The 15069-nt window shown below is 42.2% G+C and overlaps 1 long non-coding RNA gene across 1 annotated transcript; it reads left to right on the top strand.

Moving 5' to 3' along the window:
• The first annotated feature begins 12897 nt into the window (after positions 1–12897).
• LOC139073224 (uncharacterized) lies at positions 12898–14573 on the top strand. Its single transcript, XR_011521934.1, has 3 exons — positions 12898–13920; positions 14001–14332; positions 14412–14573. It is a non-coding gene; the product is annotated as an uncharacterized lncRNA (long non-coding RNA).
• The last annotated feature ends 496 nt before the right edge of the window (positions 14574–15069 follow it).

Below are 15069 nucleotides of genomic sequence, written 5' to 3'. Positions count from 1 at the left end.
ACCTTATACACTTCCACTGACGACATTCCACACAAACACACACTTAGGGCCTTGGGAGTGAGCACATTCAACGGCATTTGGCAGGGGGATATTTCAGCCTCCTCCCGGGTGCCGGTGCCCACTTCCAATTTTAAACCGCACTTAGACACTGATGGCTGAGGGTGTAAGTGGGGTGGTGCGGTGGCATCAGCGGGCATAGGCCGGATGATGCCCGCACTGCCCACTCACCACAGCCATGGAATACACCTCATGATCACACAACACTATATTGGAGCAGGCTGAGGGAGACTAGGGGTCTCAGCCACCTCTGTTGTTGCTAGGCCTCCTGGGGCTGGAGAATAGGAGGGAGATCTGGCCGTCTGGTTGGGGTTTGGGGTGGTGGGTTGCTGTGCTCGGCGTTGGGCGGGGGAGCCTGCTCATCAGCACCCCAGCAGAAAGGGTCAAACTCTGGTTACCGGTGATGGTTGTACCCAGTGTGAAGCAGTACCGGGACCAGAGTGAATAGGGTGTGTATGGGGAGCATGAATGGGTGTCCGGCGTGCATTTTTGTAAGTCTTGGGTTGTATGTGCATGTGTGAGCATGAGGGAGGGAGTGTGTGACTGTGTTTGTGTATGATTGTATATGTCAGGTGGGGCCTTTGACTCATCCCCTCTCCTGGAACCTCTCTTGATGATATAGATCTCTGTGCCCCCTCCCCCTGCCACACCTGGTGTGAGGGGTTGTGCCATGGTCTGCCTGAGTGTTCGTGGCAACCGGGTCTGGGGGTTTAAGATTCAGGCATCTGCCTGATAGATCCCGGTGGCTGCCTGGTGGGGTCTGGGTCCCTGGGCTCTGCTGGGTCCCCGGCGGGGGAGGTCACACCTGGGTCCCGGGTCGCTGGGTCCCGGGCTCGGCCGGCTAGGGGGTTGGAGGCTGCGGGCGGGCCTGTGGGCTTGACGCTGATATCTCCCGGGACTCTGCCGGCTGCTGGTTGTGGCCCCCCGGGGCGATCCTCTGTGCCTCTCGGGGGGGCAGGGGCTTTCCTGGTTGCAGTCTCCTTGGGGTTCCTGTGTTCTAGGGCAGCACCTGGATCTCTGGGACTTGGAGCTCCCCCCGTCTCCTGCACATCTTTGGGGGGCGGATCTGTGGTCCCTCGCACTCTCTGTTGGACGCTCCTATAGAGAAACCTTACATAAACAAGCGCGTGTACACACACAGGTGCTCACATGGTGCTCTCCAAAGCATGGGCTTGGGAACGTTAAACACAGGTCTTAAGACTATGGTGGGCACTTAATGCACTGTGATTTATTATCGTGATCATTCAGTTAAGCAATGTTGATTATATATTTTCTTCATCAAGTTGACGCAGTGATAGCTAGATCTTGTTGTATTGTTGTTGTGTCCCTTTTTTTTGCCTTTTTCTGCAGGTCTAGAAGCAGACTCTTGTTCATTGTTTATTTTTGTGGAACACCCCCCCCCCCCCCTCCTCTCTCCCCACCTTTTCTTTTCCTTTCTCTTTCACCTCTGTCTCCGTGTCTGGTCGGAATTAATATGCATTCAACAACAATAACAATAAAGTTTTAAGTATCAGGCGTGACATTAAAAGCAAACGCTTTGATGCTCCACCTGAGAGTAAATCTGTAAGGCTTGTCACCAGCATTCAGACATCAATTCTGCTTGCTTCACAGCCAGACAGGACACGGTAAAAAAAAAAAAAAAAAGAAAATAGATAAAATTAAACTTGATTATCACCAGAGCCAGGCGCACTGCGCCGTTATCTCCGTCACTGTAAATGAGGGAAAAACAAAATGATCGGATCCTTTTCTGACCTTCCCCACCTACAAAGTTTAATTACAACAATCAAACGTGACAGAGCCTGGATTTGTATTCTGAACAGTCTAAAAATGTTTTAAAAAGAAACGTATGACAAAAGTGGCACCTGCTCAGTAAAACCACCAACAGGGTGAAAAACTATTGTAGGCAGAGACGGGCTACAACTTCTGGATCTATTTTATATAAATCGTTTTATAGATTATCTACTTATGAAAGATAACTTTGACGTACACGAGCGACCGGTACCGGCTGCTGTCACTTGTTGTGTTTTCTTTAATGTAGGAAACGGGTTATAATGGCTCTTTGATGGGAACAGGTTGCCAACCCCTGGTATAAGTGTTTCAATTTTTTTTTATGAATTTGATTAAAAATAAAGGAGCCAGGCCCGTGTCCGAGGTAATTACACAGTCATTGGCCTGAAGCCCGGCCCGAGGGCCGTCGGGCCGGGCCGACCCGAGGGCCTAGGGCTTCAGTGCAGGGCTCTACTACAAGTTATGGCATGTGTCATTTCAGATACCATAAAATATTCAACAAAAAATCTAGATGCTGGAGGCTGTATTCTGAGAAGGTGGCAAAAGACTACTCCTACATCCCAGAGATCCAAACCATGATCGTCAAACAACGTTTGACAAGCAAGAAAGGTCTTCCTCGACGCTACAAGCTAAGGCCTGAGGATCCAAGGCGTTACAGTTTGCTGTCCGGAGTCCCTGCACCATCAACAGAGGAACTTCTACAACACCTACGGACTTGCGGTGATGGTAAAATAAAACATTATCTGCCTTACATCTTCCACACAATAGTCCATTGCTAATTGAGTTGATTTTTTATTTACAGGTAAAACTTTGCCACAGACATAGGTGTTGGGGGAGGCAAGAGAAAACCCCAAACCTTCTTTATTTTTGTTTCCTGTGTTTTTTGTTTGTTTGTTTGTTTGAAAATAAAGATATATTTTGGGGAAATAAGGACTAATAATTTAAAAATGTATGTAAAATGCTGGAGGTAGATATAAGTTTTTGTTGTGCAGGAGTTTTAAAATTTATGGTATTTTTACAAATGCAACAGAGAGTTGTGCTTTAGAACACTTTATTAGAGCATCAAACAAATTTATAAAAAACAAACTTATGTAAAATATCAAATATATACATTTATTTACAATCGTCTTGGAATAAAACCAGTGTAGTTACCATTGGGGTCAGGGAATTTTTCCCTTATCCTCCAGACAACAGCTTGGGATTATTACTCTGCGCCCTCCACCAAGTTTTCCATGCTGCCATGCTACAAATTGTCTGTAAGCTGCATGGCGGAACTGTCAGTTGTCCTCACCAGGGTCCGGGTCATCATAAACCGCTCGAAACTCATTCCACAATGTTCTGGCCAGGCGAAGAACACCATTTTGCAAAATAAACTCCTCCATGTGTGGTACAGTTGAAAAAACATGTCTGGGGAGGCTGTTGGCAGCATTTCTTTTCCAAATCAGTTGGCATATCTCTGCAGTGGGAGCATACACACCATGAAGGTTGATTGGATGTTGGAGGTGTTGTGCCAGGTGGACCAGAGAGGGCAAGTACATCAAAGAGAACACCAGTGTCTGTCCAGCACCATGGTAAGGACGTCAATAGCCTGCTGAGGGTTCAGGTTCTGTATGTGTCGCTACAAAAGTAGAAAGAGATGCTACAGCAACAGATTTTAGGATCATTTAGTGTAATTTTGTTATGCTTACACGTTCAAAGTCTATTTGCTCCGAACAAAGATTCCGAACTCAAGAGAGATCTTCATCTCCAAGGTCCACAGCTGAGTGTCTCGCACTTCTTCGGCCTCTGGATGCACCGCGGCCTCTAGACGCACCACGGCCTCTGGATGCACCACAGCTTTGAGATGATGGTGGGCATCTCCTTTTTGCACCACGTCTTGAGGATTCAATAGGAGGTTCAAACTCTTCCTCAGAGAATTCCTCAATCACTGAAATCTAAATTGTATTAGAATAAAAAAATTATACTAATATAAAAAGTATTCTTGCATATTAATCAATTTTGACACAGATCAGGTTTACATCTAGTCAAAATTTGGGCTAAACCAACAATAACCAGAAACCCTATGAAAACAACCATGATTATAGGAGGACTACACAGAATGCAGCGTTTATTCATGATTTCCACATAAATAATATGCTTTGATATATTCATCCCATCTTGAATGGCAAAGCAATTAAAAATAAGCTAATTACTTGTAATAAAATGCTAACAATTTGATAGGATTAATTTTATTTACAATATAGATTGTCAACTGTTACTGGTATTTTAAAATATAAATATATTTATAGATATTCTTTATAAAATGCCTTTTGTAAACAGTAAGTGTTTAATGTGCTGGTTAAAAACAACTTTCTTACCTCAGATAACTCCATTGCTAACACTAGCTCAGCTCTATTATGAAGAAGCAATGCTCTGGTGTTGACTCAGCTTTTCCTGTGCGTGCACATTAGGAGGCGTGGCTTTCGGCTCTTTCAGGAAGGGTGGGGGAGTGAGCAACAGCCGTTCGAATTTAAAAATCTCCTCCTCACCCTGACGGCGTCATCTTACGGATTGTGCCTTTAAGCACTGTTATCGAATATCGCAGGTTTTCCTAATATTATGCAGCCCTAACTTTTAACTTACAGGCCAAACTTCTTCAAACAGGTCAATGTGACACTGTGGTGCCGATATGAAGTCTATGAATTAGAGAAAATATTATTAACTAATCCTGCGTATGTCACAACTCAAAGCTGCAAGAGTCTCATGATCTATCCTCTTTGAATAAAGTTCATCTTCCCTGGCTCACATAATGACTTTATTATTTTATAAGAGTTATATAATCATATTTTGTTAAATTAACAATGTGTTAAAGCCTAAGTTTTTTAATATTGTGTCCAATAGTCTACATTAGGGCTGGGCGATATATCGATATTTTTACAATATCCATTTAATTTTTAAACAAGATACAAGATGACTTTATATCTTTATATCGATATAACTGGTCAAACTGCTATGCTGGCGATTAGCCGCTATGCTAGTGATATGTTACTCAGTCTCCAAGCGGTCATTACATGTATTCTCACAAGTTTGCTCAGTCTGAGAGCCTCTGGGTAAATGTGCTGCTCTAAACTTTGCATTTGGCGTCCAGGTTTTTAATTATTTGGGGACGTTCAACGCCAGTGGAGTTCTGTTTTTCCTACTTGTGCGGAGACAAGCCAAACCTCTCCCTCCCCTGTGTAATCAGGAAACATCTACGGATAGCCGGAGTGGCCAAATGACCTCAAATGTATTCTAAGGGTTTGAATAGTAAACTACAGGGTTACCGTTTTATTTAGAAGGTGAGCTCAACGGGTGAGAAATGTTCTGGTTCCGCATTGTTTCCGCTCTGGTTTGCTATGCTAGTAAATACTCCGTTATGAACGATTCTGTTGAAAAAGTGAATCAATACATTTTTAAGCATTTAATCTACTGATTTAAGTATATAATTTCTCAAGACAGCTTGAAGTGAGTTAACTTGTAAATATTTTACAGGAGGAAAAATATTGAGATATATATCGTATATCGGAATTCAGCTAAAAGATAGAGATATACAAGTTTTGGTCCATATCGCCCAGCCCGACTCTACATTAATGAATGATGGGTTAGCATGAATATTTTTCCTGTAATGAATTATTTAAGATCTTAAATTACACCAGATTAGTATTTGTCGATACAGATTATTAACTCATTCACTGCCAGCCGTTTCCCGATCAGAAAAGCCATTCACTGCCAGTGTTTTTCAGTGTTTTCACTGTTTTTTTAAGAGTCACAAAATGTTGCGTGCCAAGATGTGTCAACGTCAAAACTAAGAGATTTATAAATATCGTTATTGCACATGCTTAACCCTAACTCTAATCAGCCCACCTGAAGAACAATAAGTAAGTCAAATGCTTTGTGGTTGAGATGGGTGATTTTGTTGTAAAGTATAAGGAGAGGTGTGGCTGAATGGCTGATTAGAGTTGGTAACCCCAAATTCTTTACTTGTCTTAGAGAGAGTCAGGCATTTTCTGAAAGGGGAAAGTGGTTTAAGTGTGTGTGTGTGTGTGTGTGTGTGTGTGTGTGTGTGTGTGTGTGTGTGTGTGTGTGTGTGCTTACAGCCTCTGGTGATTCACCCATTATTTGAGGTGCTGCTGGACAGAAAGAAACCTGTTTTACACAATAGTTTTAGTTCTGGTCAAAAGTGTCAGTGAGCTGCATGTAAATAACACAAAGTTTAAGACTGAACTTACGAAATCCAAAAACAGATTCTTTAACTTTGAGGAGACGTGCAACCATTTCATAAGTACTTGACCAGTGTGTGGGGCAGTCATTCACAACAGTTAGGCCGCACTCATCCACTGTCAGTGAGCCATGTCATGTTGGACATTTTGGAGATAAAAAGTCCAAGACTGATATGGTGTGTCAGTAAGGGCTGGTAATTCTTGCTTCTCTGGATTTGCAGTACAATTTAGATGACAAAACTTTCTGTGTGTTGAATTTAGGTGATGGGAGCTTTCCTTGTGATGAACTGTACGATCATATCTGAGAGGTTTGTGACAGCGGCGTATCCATGCTTCATCATTTTTCTTAGAGGTTTGGCTTTTCACCATTCGGACACGATCTGAGCTTTTAAAGAGGTATGGAAGGGAGGGGGCTGTGGGAACTGCGGGGCTAACACAAAAAGAAACTTCATGCGCCATTACACACATTAGGCTAAGGCCAAGGCCATCTGGTCGTTGAACAATACGCCATTGATGCTAGGGCGCGGGGGGGCAAGGTCAGGGGGTCATTGAACAATAGGCCTGAAAGGTCAAGAGGTCAAAGAACAATAGACCTGTCAAAATGTTTGATGAAAGGTGGGTTATTATATCTCTTTAGTGTTCCATATAGTGTTAGTATGGTTAAAAGGTGTAGTGTAGTTGGTTGTGGTAGCTCTGTGGGGTTGCACTCCTTTCCACTGGACTTAGAAATTAGGCGCCAGTGGTTGCGCGCAATCGGTATACAGGATAACAGTCAGCTCCCGCCTGGTGCTGTAGTCTGCAACCAGCATTTTACCCGCGATTCCTTCGCCAACATGATGGAGTTTGAAATGGGTTATTCTGCACGTCTCCATTTGAAGAGGGAGGCTGTTAGGTAATTTAATCTATGTTCGGTAATTTAATCTAGCATTATTCACTATTATGTTGCGTATTTTAATTTATACTATTGTTCTTATATTACCTTAAACTTAAATTACCTTAAAGGAAGTCAGAACACCCACACAGAGGGATTAGATTCTTAATTTGGTAAACCGTAACAAACCTATTAAACAGACAGACAATCTCTGCAAAGTGTGAAACTCTGCGGAGGGTGAGAGTGAATCAGACCATCACACACGGAAGCCATTTTCCTCTCACAAAGGAGCCGGAGCTCATGGAGGGGTTTTTATTGAATACAAAATGTTCACACCCACAAATTCCACACTCACAAGAGAAGTTTCTAGAGTTGATCTAATTTTCCTACCTGACCAGTTTGCTTTTAACTAATGGAAAACACTTTGTTCTTAGAATTCACAGGACAAAGGAAAACTTCAGATACTGGATCAAAATGCCTAAAGCAGAAAGGAGTTTCTGAAAACACCCAAACGTAAAAACAAGTAAGGTCAGGTTTTTCCCCAACACATTTAACAAAAGATTTCACAACAAAGATGAACAAATAAAAATACCTAACAATCCCTCCTGATGTTCATTTTTGTTGTCTTAACAAATCAGAGTAAGATGTCACTAACCCAATAATCAATTAGCACGAATTATGAATTAATACGAGGATTTTAGTTTAACAATAACCCAAACACCAAAATCTACTTTATCCTGCGTGCCTAGCTTTATTAAGATAACCATAACAGATGCAAGAAACTTTAACACGAGTTGATATGAATTATCAGATACCAACAAACTCAGTCGATTCGTTGGATTTCAGGAAATTGCTAGAGGGGGAAAGTTGATGTTAAAACAATGTTTTCCATAGAATGGTGTTGCCCTTCCGTCGATATGAGACAGACGAGTCATCACAGACCCAGACTCTCCTTCTTCAGCTCAAATGTCCTCGTAAGGACGCCCATCTTCACGCAACGTGAAGTGGGGGGCAGAGAGCCAACCTGCGGTGTGACAGGAGAGAGAGAGACATTCTGAGATGGTGAGGGGATGTCTTTTAGACAGGGAGCCATGAAACCAGACGGGAGATTTGGGGTACTGGATACGTCGTTGGAGGCAGGTCACAGTGTTGTGTGGACGGACCCAGGAGGGGTCTCAAACACCAGATGTTGATTCCGTTGTCCCTCCCAACTGCTGCTATTCCTCTCGTTCCATCAGATGCTGAGGGGCAGTTTCAGAGCAAAGTGCGATCTCCCATCATCAGCAGCGACATGGTGGATTGGCCCTGCAAGCTGAAGGCAGATCGTTTACTTATCTGCCGTCCTGGAGAGCCTGCATGCATTCCATCTGATGATGGTCAGTTGTAGTGGCCTCTCAGCAGTATGCAGCAGTGGGAGGGATGAGATGAGTGACCTTGACGCCTCATTTGTGGTGGTATCACATGCAACAGGACCCCAAACTCCTTGGTTCCATGGCCTGCAGTGAGAAAGAGCAAAAGAGTCATTGTGGCTTTTTGACATCTTCAACAACAACCATTCAGCTGTATCCAGTCCAGTTTGAATTAATGGGGCTCAAATTCACCTGAAATTTACCAACATAGTCCATTCGGGTATCATCTCTAAGCTGGAATCAACTCATATAATCATCAGCAAAGTACATTCATCAATTCATGTTCCATGCTGCATTAAACAACCCACACTATTAGTTTATGTAACCCAATAAGTGATTGATAAGACTCATTTAACAAGAAGTTTTTAGGTTTATGAAAAAGCCAAACACCTTTCTGTAAAAACAGTAAGTCAAACCATTATGGCCAGATATCTCACCTTGGCAAAGAGTCTGCTTATGACAAGAATCCAAGAAACAAACACAAAATCTCACATCAGGATGTTCTTACTTGTTTACGGATCAGGCAACTTAAAGGCAAAATAAAACATTTAACCAACAGTCATAGTAAAAGAAAAGATGTGAATACATCACTCCAGGAGTTAGAAAACCAAACTGAATAAACTTAAACAACAGTAACTTATTATAACACAGAATCATTAGATTTGAAAAGACTGTCTCAGCAAAAGCTATGTATACTGGGTCAGAACTCAGAACATTTCTGTCTCTTTTGTCCTTTACTGATAAAGATCTGAGACAAACCTTTGTTGGCTCAGAGCCAGAAAACACTTATCTGATCACTCTGTTCAGCATGACAGGTTTGACACCTTCCTTCAGAAATACCTCTTCCGACTAGGGGAACTGGTCAAACGTCTCCCAGCAACAGCAGATTTTGAAAAACAAATCAAATGAAGATTTAACAATATCAGGGAAAATTTGCACTCCCAGAAAGTAAAAAGTAAAGATAAACCCAATATACAATTAACTGCAATTTTAGTTTCCTTTTTCCAGTACCTCTAGATTCATACTTTCTCATACATGCACAGACAGACAGACAGACACAGAACAGAACAGAACCGACAGAAAGACAGAACCGGTTCAAACTTCAAAATTGTAGCTACACAATCACACTTAGAAGAACCTTCAGGTTTTATACACTCAAAAACTCAGATATGCACACACACTGATGCTCAGAACTGCAGTTGACTTACACACACACACACACAACATTCCTTGAAGTCCTGAGTCACCATACCTACACGACAGCTTTCACACACACAGAAACACGGATATCCACTGAAGCACAGCTCACAGCTGGGTTTTTAACACTTTAACACAGCTTTTCACAGACACAGAAACACAATGAGTCAGCAGACAGCACAAAATGACAAGGAGTGAATTTTAGAACGGTTTGGATCACTTTAGCCAATTACAACGATGATTCTTAATTTGGGTACCTTTCTGCACCATGAACTATTTATTTAACATCCCAGCGACAGTATGATTTTTAGCATCTATCCTTTCCTACTCGACACCAGCACATGGACTCCGTGCTGCGTGTATAGGGGTTCACAACGGTTTTAGGCCCACTACACATTCTCCTGTATTTACCTACAGCCACGGTTCACGTTTCAGTGCTACCTCTACGTTCACACGTGTAACCCTTAAATGGACACGAAAACGACTTTTCGTGCGTGAATGCCTAGTCACCACACTCAGCTTAAAAACACACTGCCAACTAGTTATTTAGGAAAAGGGTGCAATTTAATTTAGGTACTTACTTGGCGTTCCTCGTCCTGGTAGACAGAACCATAGACGGAAGCTCGCCTGCGGAGCAGCCGGCCGGAGAGCAATTTTAGCTGGCCGGACTTTTATGAGGAAGTAGCCATGCGGCTCCCCGAAGGCGATCTCCCACCAGAAGGCATCTGCTACCCTTAAAGGACGACACAGAGAGAGAGAGAGAGTGTAGATTTATTATTCATAATTTCCATGACCCTGAATCGATATGCGAGAGCTGGGCGCAGAAAGCCTGTCCATGGAGCCAAACGGAGCCTTACCCCCACTCAGCTCACAGACAAAGCCCTCAGCTCACCAGCTTTGCATTGCCCGCATCCTCCACCACTTGTTAAGTAATTTTAATCTATGTTCGGTAATTTAATCTAGCATTATTCACTATTATGTTGCGTATTTTAATTTATATTATTGTTCTTATATTACCTTAAACTTAAATTACCTTAAAGGAAGTCAGAACACCCACACAGAGGGATTAGATTCTTAATTTGGTAAACTGTAACAAACCTATTAAACAGACAGACAATCTCTGCAAAGTGTGAAACTCTGCAGAGGGTGAGAGTGAATCAGACCATCACACACGGAAGCCATTTTCCTCTCACAAAGGAGCCGGAGCTCATGGACAGTGTTGGGAACGTTACTTTAAAAAAGTAATTAGTTATAGTTACTGATTACTTTGTCAAAAAAGTAACTCAGTTACTAACTGAGTTACAAGATCATAAAAGTAACTAATTACCAACAAAAGTAACTACTTAGTTACTTTTTTCATTAAAGCATGCAAGAATTACTACAATAGTAAAATATAAATGACTAATGACTGAACATAATAAAATGTATGTCCAAATGTTTTATATAAACCTGAATAATTTAAACAAATAAGCACTTAACAGGAGGAACTACTAATAGGAACATTACACTAATCTAGACTATTAAAAGGTCACTGTGTGATATTTAACAAAAACCCAATCAGCTAAAATTTAAAATTGCAAATAGAAACACCTGTAAAGGTTCCCGAGCCTTTAAATGGTCTCTCAGTCTAGTTAAATTACAGAAATAAATGTAATTTTGCACAGTATTCTGATTTTTCCAGCTTCACATAATTGTGTGTTTTTAGTAGCATTTCTGTTGCTACTAATCTAGTAACGGTTAAATAAATAAATAAATATCCTTTAAAATGACACTAGAAGAGGCACAAGCCTGATGGAGGACTTAAATGTACTAACATGGGTCAGACCCAACCACAGAAGAGCTGAAGCTGGGTGGTAAACACACACAGGTAGTTCTAATAACACCTGAGCTCCATGCCGTCTGAGACTGATGCATCAGTGTTACAGTGGGACTAAAGACATGATCAGAAACAGGTTACAGCTGGATGATCTAGGAAGGTAGAAGATCAGGATGTCTGAGCGGTGAACAGGTGAGCGGACCTTCGGGACGTCCCGCTGTCACGCTAAGGGCACGGCTGCAGACCTGCAGATTCGCTGCTGCAGCAACAAATCTGCGGGTCTGCAGCCGTAGACTATTCATCACGTCTTCCTCGTTCTTCACGGGCCATAATGCTCTTAAACATCTGCCTCTTTAGCTCCTGATCAGCTGACGACAGCTTCAACACACACCGCACTGCTTAACGCACGCATTTCCTTACCAGTAACAGGAACAACGTTTTGATAAAAGAAGACGTAATTAATTAGTTTGCTTGTTACAGAAAGACATATTTTTTATTAACGCGGTTATTTTAAACGGAGTTATTCCCATTGTGTCTACAGAATGCAGCGACTGAGACCGTGAGGGTCTCCGCCCACCCGGCCAATCATCATAGTGTTTGTAAGTGCGTTACCGACACCTCTCTCTCCCTGGCTGCAGCTGAAGTGTGGCGGTCGGAAAGCCTCACGCTGCTGCTCAACGTTCGACAAGCACATAGTAACGCACAGCGTTCCGTCCCCAGTAACGGTAACGGCGTTGCAACGGCGGGAAAAGTAATTAATTAGATTATTCCGTTACCTCTAAAAGAACGCCGTTAGAAACGCCGTTATACTTAAACGGCGTTACTCCCAACACTGCTCATGGAGGGGCTTTTATTGAATACAAAATGTTCACACCCACAAATTCCACAATCACAAGAGAAGTTTCTAGAGTTGAGCTAATTTTCCTACCTGACCAGTTTGCTTTTAACTAATGGAAAACACTTTGTTCTTAGAATGCACAGGACAAAGGAAAACTTCAGATACTGGATCAAAATGCCTAAAGCAGAAAGGAGTTTCTGAAAACACCCAAACGTAAAAGCAAGTAAGGTCAGGTTTTTCCCCAACACATTTAACAAAAGATTTCACAACAAAGATGAACAAATAAAAATACCTAACAGAGGCCATGCCCACCGTGGCTCTTCCACGAATTAGATGCAGCCCACCGACTCTGCTCCCCCACCATGGCGGGCTCCAATCTGAGGTGAATAAGCCAATTCAAAGTTTTAACATCTTCTAAAGACAATTCCCTACCTAAATGCAAAGTTTGAGAGACGTGGTTCACTCCATTTAGTTAATATCAGCCTACACTGCCTTCGGGCTAATTTGTCAAGTTCACAAAATGTGGAACGGGATGTAAGGTTAGAATCGGCGGCGAATCGGAACATTTCTCGAAGCCCTGGCTGACAAAAAGGTCCACATGACTATTTCTGTCAGGCTCGGAGAAAATTCGGGTTGTTTTTGTGTCAGTCGGTAATTCTGCAGTGGCTCTAATGCAGCACTAGTTGACAGACATCATTACAGCGTGAAATCCAGCTTTACACCAAAGCCTAACCCGGTTCTGTGAGGAATTCTGTTCAGGAGGTCGCATTTCAGGTTCTTCACATCATATGTGACTGACTTTTACGTTATAATAACGATCACACACTAGGAATGTTATAAAGCGCCTATATATATATATATTTCGGACAGTTTCTTTTGTATATTATCTGACTTTATAAACTCCAACAACAATGTGCTTCTATTGTTTTTTTTTTCAGGCTAAATCTACCCAAGACGTTGGCTGTCAGACTGATTTAGTAATCTGCAAAAATGCACTTGTCCAGGCTCATGTAAAGCCTTACCGACGTAGCAAACGTGAATTATTTTTAATAATCTTCTATGTAAACATTTTATTATTACCTTCTAGTTTTTATTTGTTTTACAGATTATTGTTACACGTGATTTTATGCTCTTTTAAACATTTATAAATGTGCTGCTTCTTTGTATTTTACATAGCCACACAGTTTAGAGCTCCCAGCCGCAGTGTGTCTTGTGACACAGGGACCGTGATGGAAATTCATCTTCCACAAAGTCCCAGAGCAGCGTCCACACCCCTGAAAAGACCAAGATGTGAGGTGTCTGTTGTTGATCCCAGCTTCCACCTCAATGACAGTGCAAGCTCAGTGAACTGTTAAAGGTAAAAAAAAATTATAACATTTTAGAATTTTTAAGATATGACCATATATATAAATGTATGTGTTCTATACAGCTCCTTCACTGAGGTCCATCCACAAAAGGACAAGAAGTACATTGTTCATGAGAAACAGTTGCTGGGGCTGTTCAGAAGGTGTCCCGTTTGTACCGGGCGTTGTGTTGTGAACACGACGACAATCGGCACACTGCTCCGTGTGACACAACGGTGTTCATGCTGTGAGCACTACAATGAGTGGTCCAATCAGCCCATGGTGAACAGCATCCCAGCAGGAAACCTCCAGCTCTGTGCTGCTGTCCTTTTCACAGGCTCATCATTTAGCCAGATTTCTAAGGTATAGCCCAAAAATGTTTATGTTAGTTTTGATAAGGTCTGTGCATCTTTCATTTCATGATGTAACTTTTAATATTTTAGTTCCTGGGTGCCTTCAATGTGCAGGGACTGTCCAAGCAGACATTCTATCGACATCAGGCAAAGCTGTTAATTCCAACAGTGAGCTGGCAGTGGCAGCTAGAGCAAGCTGATATCATCCAGGAGGCTACTGAATCTGGACCTGTGACTCTTGGTGGTGACATGCGAGCTGATTCACCTGGTGAATACGTTTAAATTTATTTATTTTATTCCTTTGCTATCAAATGTAAATTAAGTAATAACTTGCATTTCTTGAAGGACACTCAGTCAAATATGGCAGCTACACCATGATGGATCTCAAAAGAAACAAAGTTATTGATATCCAACTTGTACAGGTACAACATTACCTGATGATTCCAATGCATTTCATGGTTAATTATTCACAGATCAATGGAGAATTATGTTTATTTTCAGAGCAATGAAGTTGGAAATAGTGTGCGAATGGAGAAGGAGGGATTTGTGCGAAGTCTGAGCACACTTTTGGAGAGGGGGGTCGATGTGCAGCAAGTTGTGACTGACCGCCACACAGGAGTGCAGAAGTATTTGCGGGAGGAAAAAAAGGAAATCAGTCACTACTTTGACCCCTGGAACATGGGAAAAGGTAATCTTTGGGGATGTATATAGTGAATATTGCAGGATTTTTTTTCCTATTTTAAATGTGGGTCTATTTGGCTCTCCGGGAATTGGTAAGAAAATCGAAGAGCTGGGGAAGAGAAAGACGACCCAGGATGTGAGACTGTGGAAGCAAAGTGTGGTGAACCACCTCTACTGGTCAGCATCCAATTCCTCCTCAGGAGAGGAGGCAGTAGCTAAGTGGACTTCAGTTGCCAACCACATCCAAAATGTGAACAGCCATGACAACGCCCTGTTCCCTAGCTGTCTGCATGCACCTCTGGATGGAGAACAGGCAAGACAGTGGCTCAAACCAAGTAAGTGTAGCATGTACTCATTACAGCTGAGCCTTTACCGTTTGGTTCATTTACATTTAAAACACGTCACCCCACAACAGAATATTTGTCTTCACCTCCTTCAACATGGAGAAATATTTTTGGAGCATGAGAGTTACAGACGT

This window comes from Nothobranchius furzeri, chromosome 11, assembly GCF_043380555.1.
Source record: "Nothobranchius furzeri strain GRZ-AD chromosome 11, NfurGRZ-RIMD1, whole genome shotgun sequence".
Classification (NCBI taxonomy): Eukaryota; Metazoa; Chordata; class Actinopteri; order Cyprinodontiformes; family Nothobranchiidae; genus Nothobranchius; species Nothobranchius furzeri.
This window is presented reverse-complemented; position numbering and strand designations above follow the sequence as displayed.